The sequence below is a fragment of the Eumetopias jubatus genome, unplaced genomic scaffold (assembly GCF_037043125.1).
Source record: "Eumetopias jubatus isolate StellerSeaLion01/CBP00866 unplaced genomic scaffold, mEumJub1_p1.0 scaffold_7, whole genome shotgun sequence".
NCBI classification, from domain to species: domain Eukaryota; kingdom Metazoa; phylum Chordata; class Mammalia; order Carnivora; family Otariidae; genus Eumetopias; species Eumetopias jubatus.
In genome coordinates, this window is record NW_028274813.1 from 7,443,754 (window position 1) to 7,458,612 (window position 14,859).

At 41.0% G+C, this 14,859-nt stretch overlaps 1 long non-coding RNA gene across 1 annotated transcript; it reads right to left on the bottom strand.

Annotated features, from left to right (window-relative positions):
* Window positions 1-9,146: 9,146 nt before the first annotated feature.
* Window positions 9,147-14,499, bottom strand: LOC114206982 (uncharacterized). Its single transcript, XR_003608773.2, has 2 exons — window positions 14,376-14,499; window positions 9,147-10,645 (listed from the first exon to the last, which is right to left on the bottom strand). It is a non-coding gene; the product is annotated as an uncharacterized LOC114206982 (long non-coding RNA).
* Window positions 14,500-14,859: the final 360 nt, after the last annotated feature.

The window sequence follows — 14,859 nt, forward strand, 5'->3', positions numbered from 1 at the left end:
CAGAACTTGGGAGGGAAGACAGTTCTCAATCTGATGCAGACACAGCAATTGACTTGGGGGCTAGACCCCAAATGCCCTAGAAATATATACATATATTTTTATCATGGGCCAAAAAAATCAACATTTTCTGGAAAATCACACACCCAAGAGGCAGCTATGACTGCAACTCTGACAATTAATGTATTCATTGTGAATATTAACAAAGGGAAACTTCACTAAAGTGGAGTCAGGAGGCGAGAGGGGGGAGCCAGGCCACTCAACATCAATTACTAGAAGAACTGTCAATTACAGACCCAGCAGAAGAATGATCAACAGAAAAGAACCATCAATTCCCCCACAGGGAAAGATGTACATTGTATCTCCCACAAGAAATAGTCCTCCCAGCTCAGCCCATGAGAAACCTCAGCGCCTAAAATCCTTGCTTCTCTCCAGTGGACTTTCACTCAGAACAACCTCTCTCAACTTCCTCTCTCTTTTCCATAAAATAGTATTTCTTTCTTTTGTTCTTGACTTACCTCTGGTTTTGTCTTAGCCAGCCTGTCCTGGATTGCAATTGTCTGCTATTTCCAAATAAACTCATCCTTTGCCAGTAAAATAACAGGAAGTTTTATTTTTTAAGGTTAACATTGTTAAGTCCTTTATTCATCGTTTGACCCCAAATATGCAAATAGCTGTGGGGTACAAGCTCTGGGAACTAGACAATATTAAATCATGCCTGTCTCTGCCGTCCAGGAACTTACCATGCAGTGCAAAACTTAAATATATCTCAAAAAAGATGTGAAAAAGGAAAAGTGCCAGCAACCTGCACTGTCGAGCTAACAACACACGATTTAGTGCTAGTTTGATCTCTCCTTCAGCTTTAGGGGCAAATCAACTTTCAAATCCCCAGTTTTGTCATGTTTGTAATGTAGTAAATAAGAGCTATGCCACCCAGTTGCCATGAGGAGTCAATGTGACGCATCCCTGTACCCAGCAGCCCGAGCTGATTTATTATCAGGTGCCCAGTAAACGTACATGTCCCGGTTCCATTCCAAACAGGGAATGTTTTTTTTTTTTTTCTTTTTCCAGTTTTGAGTTGATGCTACTTTTTTATCTGCGGTTTTTGTTTTTCTCCTATTCTTCACAAGTTTAATAAAAGGGACAGTGAGCTGGAAAGGGAAAACATGTCAAAATGCGAAGAATTCTGAAAATACATCTTTCCAAATTGTGCAGCTTGGTGCTGGCAAGATGACAAGGGCCCCCACAACCCAGTGCAAACACAGTGCTGCAAAACCACGCCGTTTGGGTGTGCAATATACGTATGTTATGTGCCAAGTGCTAAACAAGTGCTTTTAAACAAATGACAAACATGATAAGCTACTTGGAGGATAAGGCCAAGTGAACGTGAGGGTTTCCTGGATTCAGATGTGGACATGTGCTCATCTTCTCCCCGCCCGCCAGCCCCGAGCCCAGCCAAGGACCCACACACAGAGCCCCCTCTGCTTGCAGCCCCTCTCTTCAGGCATGTGTCCGGTGACACCCTGAGACACACATGCGCAGACCATCAGGGACACGCGGCAGGAAATCTTCCCGATGTTCAGCACTAGGGCTTAGAGGACACCGGACAGCACTCTCCGCCCCCCCCCCATCAACTTCATAAACTTAACTAATAATTGCGTTCGCCGCGTGACAAATCCACCAGCTCGTGCGGAAAGCAACTTAAAATGGAACGGGTCATAAAAATTCCCTTCTATGCCGATGCTTGATGCCATCATTAAAAGGGAGAAGAGGATGACAAAGTGAAAGGGTTCTTTGTGGTTCTTTTATGTGAAGATTACATTTAAAAATAACCAACTAACCGTCTGCACTTTTCGGGGGCCTGACGTCTCGAAACGCATTTAGATTGATGCAGAGCGGGGCTGAGGTTCTCGTGCTGAGTAAACAGTCAAGTGTTCTTAATAGGAATTGCAGTTTCTAGACATCTGTTAGGGAAAAGGGAATGGAGAAACAACAATTTAGAGTGAGATTGGTTTTGTTAAATGCATTTAAATTCCAAGATTAGTGGTGTTCTTTCTTTTTCAATTAGCATTTACTTGTAGAAAGGTTACAGCTGAAAGGGCTGGGGAGGGGCTGGGGTGGGTTTTTCTCCTCGCTGAGAGGGCACTCCCCAAGCACAGTAAAGCGAAAATAGGAAGGGAGAGAAAAAGCCTGGAAAGAACCTAAAGCCGGTGCCAAATCGAGCCGGCAAATCGTGAAGGGGAAAGCTTTCAAAAAAATAAAATAAAATAATAATAAAACGAAGTCGAATTGGGATTTGATGCTCCTGTCCTCTGGGCAGAAAAATCATAAACTGCTCTGAGAAAATAGAGAGATGTGTATTTTCCAAGCCTGTTACTAAGTGAAATTTGCATTACTTCCCAAATATATACTACGGCTCTGTTTGAGTGTGTAAAGAGCTGTAACTAGCTCAATTTTTTTTTTTTTTTTTGATAGAAACATAAACAGAGACGAAAGATGTAGGGAATGTTTCACCTGTTTTACTGCCATTAAATAAACCTCATCTGCTACCAAGCTGTTTTGGGTGACATTTGTTAAATAAATACATTTTGTGGGAGACTGGAACTCAAAAGTACAGACATGCCGCTGTGTTCTCAGATAAACTCTGTTTGCTGCTCAGCACCCCTAGCCCGTCCCTGGGGGCCGCAGCGTGAGGCGGTAAATTCAGATTTCTGTGTTCACAGAGGTAGCTCAGGTCTGAACTCACATGGCTACAACCACAAGGGCGTGTTGTCCTTAGTAAAGTTTCTTTCCACTCTCTGTCCCTCTGCTTCCGCCCCCATCTCTCCCCTCCCGCCTTCGCCTTTTCTCCCCTCCATAAAAACACCTTTATTCACTGGTTTTCTTTTTAATTAGGGACAAACTCAGTATTATTTCAGCAGCTGTATAGGGATTCCATTTATAAATCTATCAGTGTATATTTTGTGCATGTCCGCACCCTTTAAGATGCTGTTAGGTCTTCGTGAGGATTTAAAAATATGTTATTGAATATTTGCTTAATGTAAAGCCAGTCTTACCATTTCTAGTTTAAAACACCTAATTAATAAATAAAACATTAATGTCTACGAAGACTGTTCTCTGTATTATCTCCGTGGATACTCTAAGAGGCACCAAGATGGCTGTTTGCTGATTTCCTAGGTAGGGTCTCTGTAATTTTACAGTGATCATAATTGGAGAAACGGATGGAGAGGAAGTGCTGAATAGAGAGAACCGCATTGGTTGGACAGCAGAGGACGGTTTTCCCAGGCCCCAGCAAACAGAGAATACTTCTGACGATAACTAGAGGTGTACAGTTCTAGAACATTCTGCAACCAGACTTTGGGCATAGGATGCTCCATGGGCAAGGTTCTTCTGGCTTTTCAGCTCGCTTCCTCTAAGAAATTTCATATGCTGATTCTTTACAATTATCTGTCAATTTTCAAAATGCAAATAGAAACATGCATGTCATCACTTTGGTACTCACCAACTGATTTCTTCCAAGCATCCAGACCATAAGTGAATGCAGTTCAATATGTTCTCTTCCCTTTTTTAAGTGGAGTTAATATTACTGTGCAGATTTTGGTCAGCTTCCAGGAACCCAGTGTGTGGAGAGGCAGAATTTTATTTTAGAAGCACAAGTTGGTTTGAAAAATATGAACTCAGCCCAACTATTTCTTTGTTTCCTCTTTCTTGCTAGACATATTTTATTTTTCTACAAAAAACATTTCTTCATCTATACACACATGCACACACACACACACACACACACACACACAATTTTGGCCAAATTATGATTACTGCTGAGAATGTTTTTAATTCTTTTACATGCTTATGATACAAAAATGTATAAGGAAAGAGCAAAAAGTGGCCTATAAACCAAAGACAAGACGATACCCGATAATAAACATTTCGGCATAGTTTCTTTTCATCATCTTGTACTCATAGACATTTTATAGAGTGGGGTTTGGGGCATTTTGCCCTTAACCTCATCAATAAACATTTTCATATGTCATTAAAACTTACTTATTTATATAACCTAATAATATGTATATATAATAATTTACCTATTCACCTGTTTGGGGGCATTTTGTAGTTTCCTCTTTTTTTATTTTCATGATTACAGTAATGCTTAAATAAACCAATTCATGGAAAATGTCTTTCTATGTTGGATTATTTTCTTAGAATGGATTTCTGGAAATAGAATAACTAGGGCAAAGGCTACCAACATATTTACTGTTCCTGATGCATGTTGGCAAATTGCCTTTCATAAAAATTATACCAATTTACCCTCCTGCAACTAACATATAAGAGTGCCTGTTCACAGCATCACCTCTATTCCAAGACATTTTTTGAAGGCTCTGCAAATTGAAAAATGAAAAACAAAATGGTAACTCTTGCCTGGAATAATTTTTAAAACATACACCGAGTAACAGATTCATTTTTAAAAATACCTCAATCCATCAAGAAATTTAAAAGCCTGTATCCAGGATGTTTCCTAACCAATCAATGCTACAAAACCATGACGCTTCATCATACATCGTAGACGGCGTTGTTCGAAGACCGGCTGCATTTTGCATGCCTCCGGAAAAGTATACTGAGTCCAGGAAATATTTCATGGAAACAGGGATGACACACTTTTTTTTGCATTTAATTGAAGGCAGCTTGCACTCAATTCTAAGCACGATTGAATGAGGGCATCTTTACACGTGGAGTTTTGATGACTTCATATGACTAGGCTTGGTGCTCTGCCAAAGAGGGAAGCTAGACGGTGCCCTTGGTATTTGGACAGACATTCTGTGTTGAAGGACGAAAACAAGAAATGTTTGAGAATTTGGTTTAAAACAGTCTTTTTGAGATTTAGCCATAAGAGAACACTCAACCACACAACCGGGAGAAAGCATCCAGGAGACTATTGAAAGGGGCAAAAAAAAAAAAAAAAAAAAAAAAAAAGAATAGCAACAAGCCCAGAAAACAAAGGGAAAAGCTTCTCCTGCTGGAGGACCTGCCAAAGACCACCCTGAGGTCATTGAAAAGCACCTTTGTGCTCTGCCCTCTAAGGGTCAAAAAGGAAAAGTTTGGTCAACAAACGCTGCTTTTGTTTAAATGTGCATTATTCCCTCAGGCTGCTTGTTTTCCACGTTAATGAAGTCCGTCTTATTCCTTGACATTTTTTGCCAGGCACTTAAGTTCCCTCAGAGTCCACGAACAACCAAACCTAAAAGATCTCGAAATAGTTCTAAGAACCGAAGGTGGAATTTTGTGGAAAGGGAAACAAGCAATCGCTCTTTGAAGAATTTCAACATACAAATTAGCACCCAGAATATCTCCATTTATAGGACCCTAATCATTTATACTTCCATCAGCAATTGCCGGCAGTCTCGAAAAGGTACTCCTGCACCACTGATTATTCAAAACCAAAAAGGAGGAAAAAAAAAAAAAAAAGAAGACAAGAAAGAAGAGCAAGTACCCCCACGGCAAAGAAGCATGCTCCCCCGCCCCAAATCCTCATTTCCCTTAACTGCCGGATTTGTTCAAACTGAGCATGCCCTCTGGGACATGGCATGTTTCACTGTAAGAATATTCCTCCTCACTATAGTGATCCGGCGCCCTGCTTAATGAAGTGTTCCCTAAATTAAATCTACCCTTTCCGAAAGGTTACTCCCCAAACAAAATGAACAGGAAAATGCCTCCGGTCCGTATAAATGTCATCCTGCCCTCCAGTAAATCTGTTTTAATCACTACTTTTAAGGAAGCGGCCCAGTTGAATAGGAGGGAAACTCAATTACTCTGTGTGCCAAGACAACTGTCAGAGGGGGTCACACATAGTGCCTGTCAGAGGAGGCATCCTCTAGAAGAGGGAAGACACACTGTTCTGCACAGGATTTCTTTCTTAGAGCACTGCCTCCTCCTGGGGAACAGAGGGAAGACAGCCAGTGCCAATGGAGGGCTCACTGCACCTCGGTGCGCTCTGCATGTATTTTTCACAAATCCCTTACCACAAGATCCTTAAAGAACTCCTTTCCCTTCTCTTTATAGAAATGGAAATGGGGTCCCAGAAGGATAGAGTCCACTTCAAGGTCACCAGGCCAGCAAGAGAAGAGATGAGACTTGCACCCAATTCTGTATAATTCCAAAGGTTTCGCTCTGGCTCAGAGACACCAGCTCTGTTTCCCCTTGAGCTTGATAAGCCCATTTAAAAGAAATAGTCAGTGTGGGAGGATGAATCAGTCAAATTACTCTTAATAGCAGAGTTGGGCAAAGCCTGCTTCCCTGACACTTGGAAGTACATTCTTCAGCAGAATTCCTGGTGTCTGCAGGACGCCAATGAACCAGCAGAGACAAGAGTCAGGCCAAACCCAGGACAAAGGCTTGCTGCTCCCAAACCAACTTTTATTTTATTTTTTTAAAAGATTTTATTTATTTACCTGACAGAGAGAGACACAGCGAGAGAGGGAACACAAGCAGGGGGAGTGGCAGAGGGAGAAGCAGGCTTCCCGCTGAGCAGGGAGCCCGATGCGGGGCTCGATTCCAGGACCCTGGGATCATGACCCAAGCCGAAGGCAGACGCTTAACAACTGAGCCACCCGGGCGCCCCCGAAACCAACTTTTAAACGTCAACCAAACAGGATTACAAGTGACCACTCCAGAGACATTTTGGTTGGGAAATTACAAACAGCAGGTACCCCTTGATGCAGATTCCAAACAAGCGTGTGCCTTGGACTGGGTTTCAGCAAAGGCGTTCATATGCTTTGCAAAGCTAATGTGCAGAGGCAGCCTTCAGTGCTTATGTTTTTTGGAATTAAGTTGCATGACTGTGCCTTGCTCTCTAAAATGTGTAAATGTGTAAATTATGCTAAAACAGATTGCCAATGCAAGTTGAAGAAATGAAAAATATGGTGCACTCTCACGGTAAGGGTGCAGGGGTGTGGTTTGCCGCCTGATGTGAAAGACAGCTTCCAACTCTCCATTCTTGGAGGCTCTGGAAGGTATTATTAGAAGGGAGTGAAATGCAAAGTACCTGGATGGCTTTTTCAAGGGCCTAGCATTTGACACAGGATCTCTTCAACTGGCATAAAAGACGTTATGTAAATTATGTGTTTATATAGGCCCTATTTCCAGGTCCTATAGAATGTCCCCAATTCCCCATATCCTAATAGAAATATCATTGTCACATGCCAGGTCTTGATCCCTAGTGTGCTAAAGAATATAAAGATAAGGAAATGCCCCCACCACATCACTAACTCCAGTGCTGTGTGTGTGTGTGTGTGCACTCTTGTTACTGTGAATGTTGCCTCAGTTATTGTGATGAGGATACCAATCCCATCTATGATAATGCCATGAAGTCATAGATAAAGAGCCCCTTCCTTCAAGGAAATGAGAGGAAACACACCCTCCAATATTTCATAGGCTAGGAAGAGAATGCCAATCATTTTTGTAGCATGAGACTCTCTCATGAAATGAAGAAGTGATATGAAAATTGTTTTGGGCCAATAATGACTTTGTGAGTCTCATGACCAAAGACATTGCCTGTGACTGATGAGTCATACTGCTAAAAGAGCCCTTTCATTGGAAAAATAAAAACACCAGTGACTTCTCAAGATCACACAGTGAGTCTGCTAGAATACACCCTGACCTCTTACTAAGCCCTGTCCCATAATCTTCTCAATACAAATTATTAGAGATTCAACAAAATCATTTTGCAAATTGAGCCAGACTCTGTTTTCTCAGCTTCCAAAAATGCTTCAAGAATTAGCAATGACTCTAGTTTTAGATGAAATGGATAATCAACATTGCAAATTTTCTTAAAGGTCATAAGTTGTACAATGAAAGGGAAGAAATTTAGATACTATATTTATAGGTAGGTCCCTATATCTTAGTCAAGAAGCAGAAACATGAATCTGTAGAAACCCGGTGACGTTTGCAGCCAGTTTAATTGGCAGGAAGATCTGGAATCGGAATGCTGAAAATAGTGATGTCTAATTGTGCACCAAGTTTTCAGTTGGTGTTCAGGAACCTTCCAGATTTGCAATTTCCATCCCCTTGTTTCTCCCTCCCTCCCTTTGCTATTGTTCCCTCTCATTTCCTTTTATCTGCCATCGTGAGAAAGAGATAAGGTGCTGGAGGTGACATCTCCGAATTGGCAGTGCCCTGAAGATATTTTCTCCTCCTAGTCTTAATATGGAGCACTGTCTATATTGTGAAGTATAATAATGGATTCATGAATTTCACCTATACTTCTAGTTAAAATCCTAAGATAGTTGGGCCCTACAAAGAAGAGGGACAGGCATGTTTGCATCAATGACTTTGGACCTTACATGGTCATGAACACTTGAATCAAAATGTCCCATTGATTTCTCACAGATATCATATCAAGCAAGCAGAGGTATTCCCAGTGTTTATATCAGAAAACAGCATCTCCTTGTATACACACAAGATCCCCAGGTTTGTGCAGGAATTCTACTGGTTGAGCTAGAGGGGCCCAAGATCAAGCACATAAGGAAGACCTATGACATCTGGTCTACCATCTGGCATTATGCTTGCCTATCTTAGCCAGTGTTTGGTATCCAAGGATTAGTGACTAATTTCAAGGTACTGGAAATTATCTAGAAACCTTAATAGAATCTCCAAGAGAATTTGATCTTAAGCTACCATCACTTACAAAGAAATATAATTACTGTCTGAAATACTCTGTCTCACAGTTATTCTGTGAGTCTCCTGAGATGGGAGTATACTTTTTATCTTTAAAATTTTTAAATCTTTAAAATGTTATCTTTAAAAAAAATTTATATTGTCATCACCTTGCACACTGCTTGGCATTCATATGCATCTAACAAATATTAGATAAATAAATAGATGAAGCAAAAATCAATCAGACACAAAGAGACTAGTTTTTATAGGAAGGATTTAGACCTCTGATCGTTTGAAACAGTCCTCTGCTATGTTCCTGCTTATTTTCTCAAATGATTTTTGCATCTGTACATCCTAAGTATAGTTTAGTTCATTCAACCTTTCAATTTAAATATCCAAATTAAATCTCCAAGGACTATCACAAAAGTTAATATATTTATTGAGAAGGATGTCCTGCAAGTTATTGTAGAATTTTATTTGGATTGAAGGTAGATAACTATAAATAACTACTGGAAGTAATTTTATTAAGCTCTGAAGCACATACTGTGTGGCAGATGTCATCCTGAGCATTTTCCTATATATCATTTAATCATCCCTTAGCTACGCACGTAATGTCAACCCTATTCCACCTCCTGACGTCTACTCCAGAATGAAGGGCCACATCCAAGGTCATTCAGATACTGAGGGAACTAGAATTTGAATCCATGTGTGTCATTCTTTGTGACCGCATATCAATATAAAAATGAAATATCATTTTAAAAATAACTCAAGATTCTTGAGGATCAATCATGAGTGTACCGTATTTACCCAGCCGCTCTGTCAAAGAATGCCATTTATCAAGAAACTACTTTACAAGAACTTTAACAATTTAGCTTCTCGAGTGATTGATTTCAGAGTTGACTCTCATTAGATTCTTACAGGCTATGTTTAGCAAAATGGATTATGTAATCCATTTTTTTGAACTGAATTTTTATTATCAAATATATTTTCTAGTCAACTAGTCATGATTGAACTTTTTGATGGCTCCAACTTCAAAACTACATCTTACATAATTCTGAAATCCGGCACTAAAAATATGTTGAGAAACATAAATTAGCATTTCTAGAAGGAAGAATGATGTGCATTATTCAAGTGTTCTCTAGAAGACAGTGAAGTGTAGGGCCTAATGTGGTATAATCACTCTGACACTTCACCAACGTAGGCTTGCAAAGTCCATTTATGTCTTCAAGCCTCAGTTTTCCCGCCCATAAACTGGGGATAACAAAACACAAATCTTTTCAAATTGCTTATCAAATTTGCCACGAGGGCACAGAGGAAGCAGCTGTGAAAAGGTTTTGTGAAACTCCAAGGTGAAGGCAAGCTCAAAAGGAAGTCATGGTGCCCTGGGTCCAATCTGCTTCCCACAGTGGCAGGAGCAGGCCAAATGTTGACTGGAAAAACAGTCACCAGCACTTGGTAGAGAACCGATGCACGCCCGTCAGTAATTTTGAAGGAGTTCGTCTAGGTAATGCTGCCAGTATTGATCCATCATTTGTTATGAATTTATTGTTTTCAACTGTTGTGGCCACTGGTCTTCTCAACCTGAGAAAGTTACAGAATCTTTATTGAAAACTATTACAGTTATTAACATCATCATAATTACCTTATAGTGATTAAGATGATCATAATTATATTTTCAGTCTGTCTTCTGTTTAAAACACAGTCTACGTGGGAGAGGAGCCCCCACGGTGCCTTTGCAACAGTCAGGAGTGCACCATCCTACCCTGGCATACTTCCAGCCAGGGTAATTGCATTCTGCTCACCAAAAACTCCCTGTACTTTTCCCTAGAGAAGGTCTCCCTCATTTCCTGTTCAAAACCAGCTGTGCGATGGGGCTGGCTAGCAGCTTCCATGTCGCTACCCAGAGGTGGCTGTGTTTCAACACGGATAGGAACAAGGCTTGGATGTTTCTGTGGCCAAGGCACCAGAGGAAACCAGGGGAGTATTCGGGCATTTTCTCTTGCTGTAAAAACAAAACAAAAAACAAAACAAAACAAAACAAAAAAAAAACTTCTCAGTAACACTTACCAGTAGATGTTATAATTTAGGGGTGGTGGGAAGAAGGAAACATGGCTTTATTTTTGCATGTATTGTAAAGTAAAAAAAGCTCTTCATTACATAAGATCATGTACCTCCAGCTGCCACATCTCCAATCAGGGAACGAACAGTCTATTTTATTTTAACTGTTCATAGTTAAAGATGACCTATTGTGCCTCTTAATTAATTACTGAGTTTCTTGTAAGATTCTCTAGTTTAGAGCTAAGGTTGATACAAAATCTGGACCTCTTTCTGAACTGTGATCTTGCAGATGTATTTTTGAATAAGAACATGATTCTGTTTACATGATGTTTAGTGAAAGGGACGACGTGGATGTTTGTGGCTTCATGTGGGCCTCCCATAAAACCCCATGCAGAAGATGAAACATGACACCCGCTTTGTAATCTATCCAAGACTCCTACCCAGAGTCCATACGTTTCATATGTATGTAATCAACTTTTATTGGTTCTTGAATTACATTCTGCTAGCACAGAACTCCCCTTTGCCAATTTGAACACAATAACAGAGCTTGGAAGTGTCATTAATAAAAGGCAGTGTGGCTTGAGCACAGTGAAACATTTATAAAAACTCTTGCTCGTATCAAGGCTTCTTTTGGTGGAAGCAAAGCTTTAGAAAAAATACTTCACAGAAAAATAAGCCACCAAAATTAGAACCCCCATAGACTAAAAAGTCAGCAAGTGTTGATTCATTTGTTCCGCCTTTGCAAAGTGCTTCCTGTCTCAAAGGCAGAGTTGAAATATACATGACCTGGATCTGGCCATAAGGAACTCACATAAGGTGAACCAGCCCTAGCAGGCGAAAGATAGTGGAGTGTTATCATGTGAGAGAAAAGCATGTGGCTACAGAGGAATATTTCTAGAAGCAGCTAGATACATCATGGTCCAAGACCAGAAATTGCCATTCACCTTGCAAACTCAGGAACTCTATCAGGCTAGAGGAGACAACTCATCGCTTATATCTGGACTCCTACTAACCAAGCTCAAAAAGCTAGATGTATAGCTACCAAAATGTTAATTGAATCAGTTTCAGTGAAAAATTGACCCGACAGTGACAAAATCCTCATGTTGACCAAAATATTTACTCTCCATAGGCAGCTAGACCAAGAAAGTCACTGAAGCTCAAAGGCTGCTAGGTGAGCATGGCTGTGGGGTGGAGGCAGTGAGTAGGTGGTTCTGACATCTGGCCAGGACAGCCTCACACCTGTATCACCACCAAGAAAAGCTCTTGGCCAAGAAGTGCTTTTGCTGGGACAGTTCTTATGGGCACCACCAGGTCTAGTTGGCTGACTTCGCAGTTCTGTGTCTTGGGCTGTTCACCCGCCAGCTAATCACGAAAGTTTTTTCCTGATAAACATTACAAAGGCCACCAGGAACCCACTCCCTAAATGCTAACTTCATTCCAGCCCTAATTCTCAGACATTATTGCTGATTCCTTGATTTGGGTTTGAGCCATGCCCCAGCTCCAATGCATATTTATGGTTTGCTGGGTTTGTGCCCACAGACAGCTACTCTACCCATTGTATGTAGATATCATTTTAATTCTCAGAGGCAAATCTTGATCCCAGGATTAGGGAGCCCTGTGATCTCTGGGAAAAAAAACTAAATTTCTGTGTAACCTGAACCTCTTCCATGACATAAAACCCACAAGCACACACGCTTGTGCCTGTAGTGTTCTTCATTATGTCCCATTGGGTCTGGCTCTTCATTCTTGGTCCTGCACATAGAATTTCTAGGGCATTCACACCACCTTGGCTTGTCTTTCACCTTTGACAATTTCATTGCGTGGTCTTTCCTCCATACATTTCTTGCATCTGCCTCTTCTTCGCTGTCCCATTGCTGTCATTATGAATCACTTCCTGGCTACTTCCAGACTGACCTTCCATAAACATCGTATTGCTGCGGGATCAAGCCTCCACCACACACAACTCTGCACTGTACCCCAAACCCTGCTGGGGGTCGGGGGGGTGTTGTCCTGACTCAAAGACACCGTCATCCAACCACTAGCTGCGTGTGGCCAACAGAGCACATTGTGCAGTATCTGAGCTGAGGATCAGGATTCTAGGAGCTTGATAAAGCCATTTCAATGCTCTGAACTTCTGTTCTTTAACGCTAAGCTAGAAAAACCAGTGCCTCTCTCCTAGAGTGGTTAAGAGAATCTCAAGAATGAGATCCCGTAGCTGCACTGTACTTTGCATACCTTTCCCTGTCTTCCGTCGCTCACTTCCCAGCTTACACGCCATTTCTAGGGCAGACTGGGGCCAGCCCTTCCTCCCTGCCTGTGGGAATATTTCAGAGTCCAGACCTGTCACCAGTCCACTCCTACCATCTCTCCTGCATTTAGGTGAATTGGAGTGAATCCCATGCCTTTAAGAAGGATCAGAAAAAGCAAAATCATGTTAGTCAAGGAGATTAATGACAAACCATGGCAGCCCTAAAATTCTGGAGAAATCTGGCCTTTATTCTGTAGGCAATGGGGACCCTGTGAGGTTTGAAGGATAAGTAATATCAATATAGTATGGTACCTTCTAAGGATTATCTGTCCCTTAAAAAATGGAGATACAAATAATAAATAAATAAATAAATTCAAGAGACATGTACAGCTCTGGAAATGGTCCTGGGCATGCTAAAGGGACAATGCTGGCTCGGGATGCCACCCACCACTGCTCAAATCCTCCAGCCAGAGCCCTGCTATAACTAAGGTTAAAGTGAGTGAGAGTCAAATTCTTTCCGACCTCCCCTTCTAGTCCTTTCTCCTCTTTCCCTGCTTCCTGTTTGCACAGTGCTGTGCTCTTTACAGAGAAATGTATTCTTATCTGCCATTTTTATTGGTTTCTCACTCTTTGAAGTAAATGAGACAGGTGTGATACCCCTAATTTAGAGACTATGAAATCAAAGTTCAGACAAGCCTAGTAACTTGTCTAAGGTCATGCAGTTGGTAAATGAAGATTTATGACCTGAACTTTTGTCTTCTTGCCCTAAGATTCGTGGTCTTCCTTCGACAAGAGTGCTTTTATCACCTTGCACACAGCTGACCACAAATGTTCCACATTTTAAGCTCTCTGACAACTGACAAATTTAGGACAAATCCCAAAACACTGAAAGAAAATAAAGCAATGTTTTTATTTAATTGATTTAATAGATAGAGTAATGTATTTCTATGTAACTCACAAATTCATCTTGTCTTCCTTTTTGAAGGAAGATACAGAAACCACTTTTTTTTCTGGAACAACTCTTGAATTCCCAACATTTCATACCCAGAACTTCCATATATTTGTATGGCAGGAACACAAGCATTCTCTCCGAAACATTCTGGCTTGAAGAGTTAATATCAATCTTCTTTCCAAGATGAGATCTCAATGGCAAATGGACATGAGGTTGCCAGCAGAACTATCTCACCACGAGAATGGGCTTCTTCAGAATAATTACCATTCATTTACTACATTAAGATCCTTTTTATGACTTTTCCGCATTGTTGCACCATGTCCTGGCTTTTATTCTGAAAAGCGATTTTCCATCCGTGCTAAGGATACTTCATTAAGAATGCATGACATAACCCTACATCAAAAACTAATGATGTAATGTATGGTGATTAACATAACAATAGAAATTAAAAAAACAAAAGAATGCATGACATACCTCATCCCTCCTGACACTGGGATTCTCTGAAACTTCCACTGGAACCCATGATTGGAATCCAGAGGACTCACCACTGCTTTCTCATCTGGAGGGCAAAAGGACTTGGGGAAATGGAAGAGAAGAAAGATTTATCAAGTCTTTGGGGCAAACTTCACCTGGAAGCAGGATTTTTAGTCAAAGTGACACCAAATTTCTTATTATCCCTTTACTTCCAAGATGGCAAAACAATTTCAGGGAGAAGTAATTTGCACCAAATCATGAGGCTCGTCGGTGGCAGTTGGGGACATCAATTCCTGCATGTTTTTCCTCAGGTCAGAAGTCCCAGATGGCTCTTTCACTTGTTGTCTTGTTGTTTCTAACAGGTGATGGTCATGTACCCCTAAAATACTCTCCACCTCATTGTCCCTTCCTCCTAGAATGTACTTTCCCCTTTATGTAGCTTACTCTCTTTGGTCAGGTCAATGCTCAAGTGCCACCTCCTCAG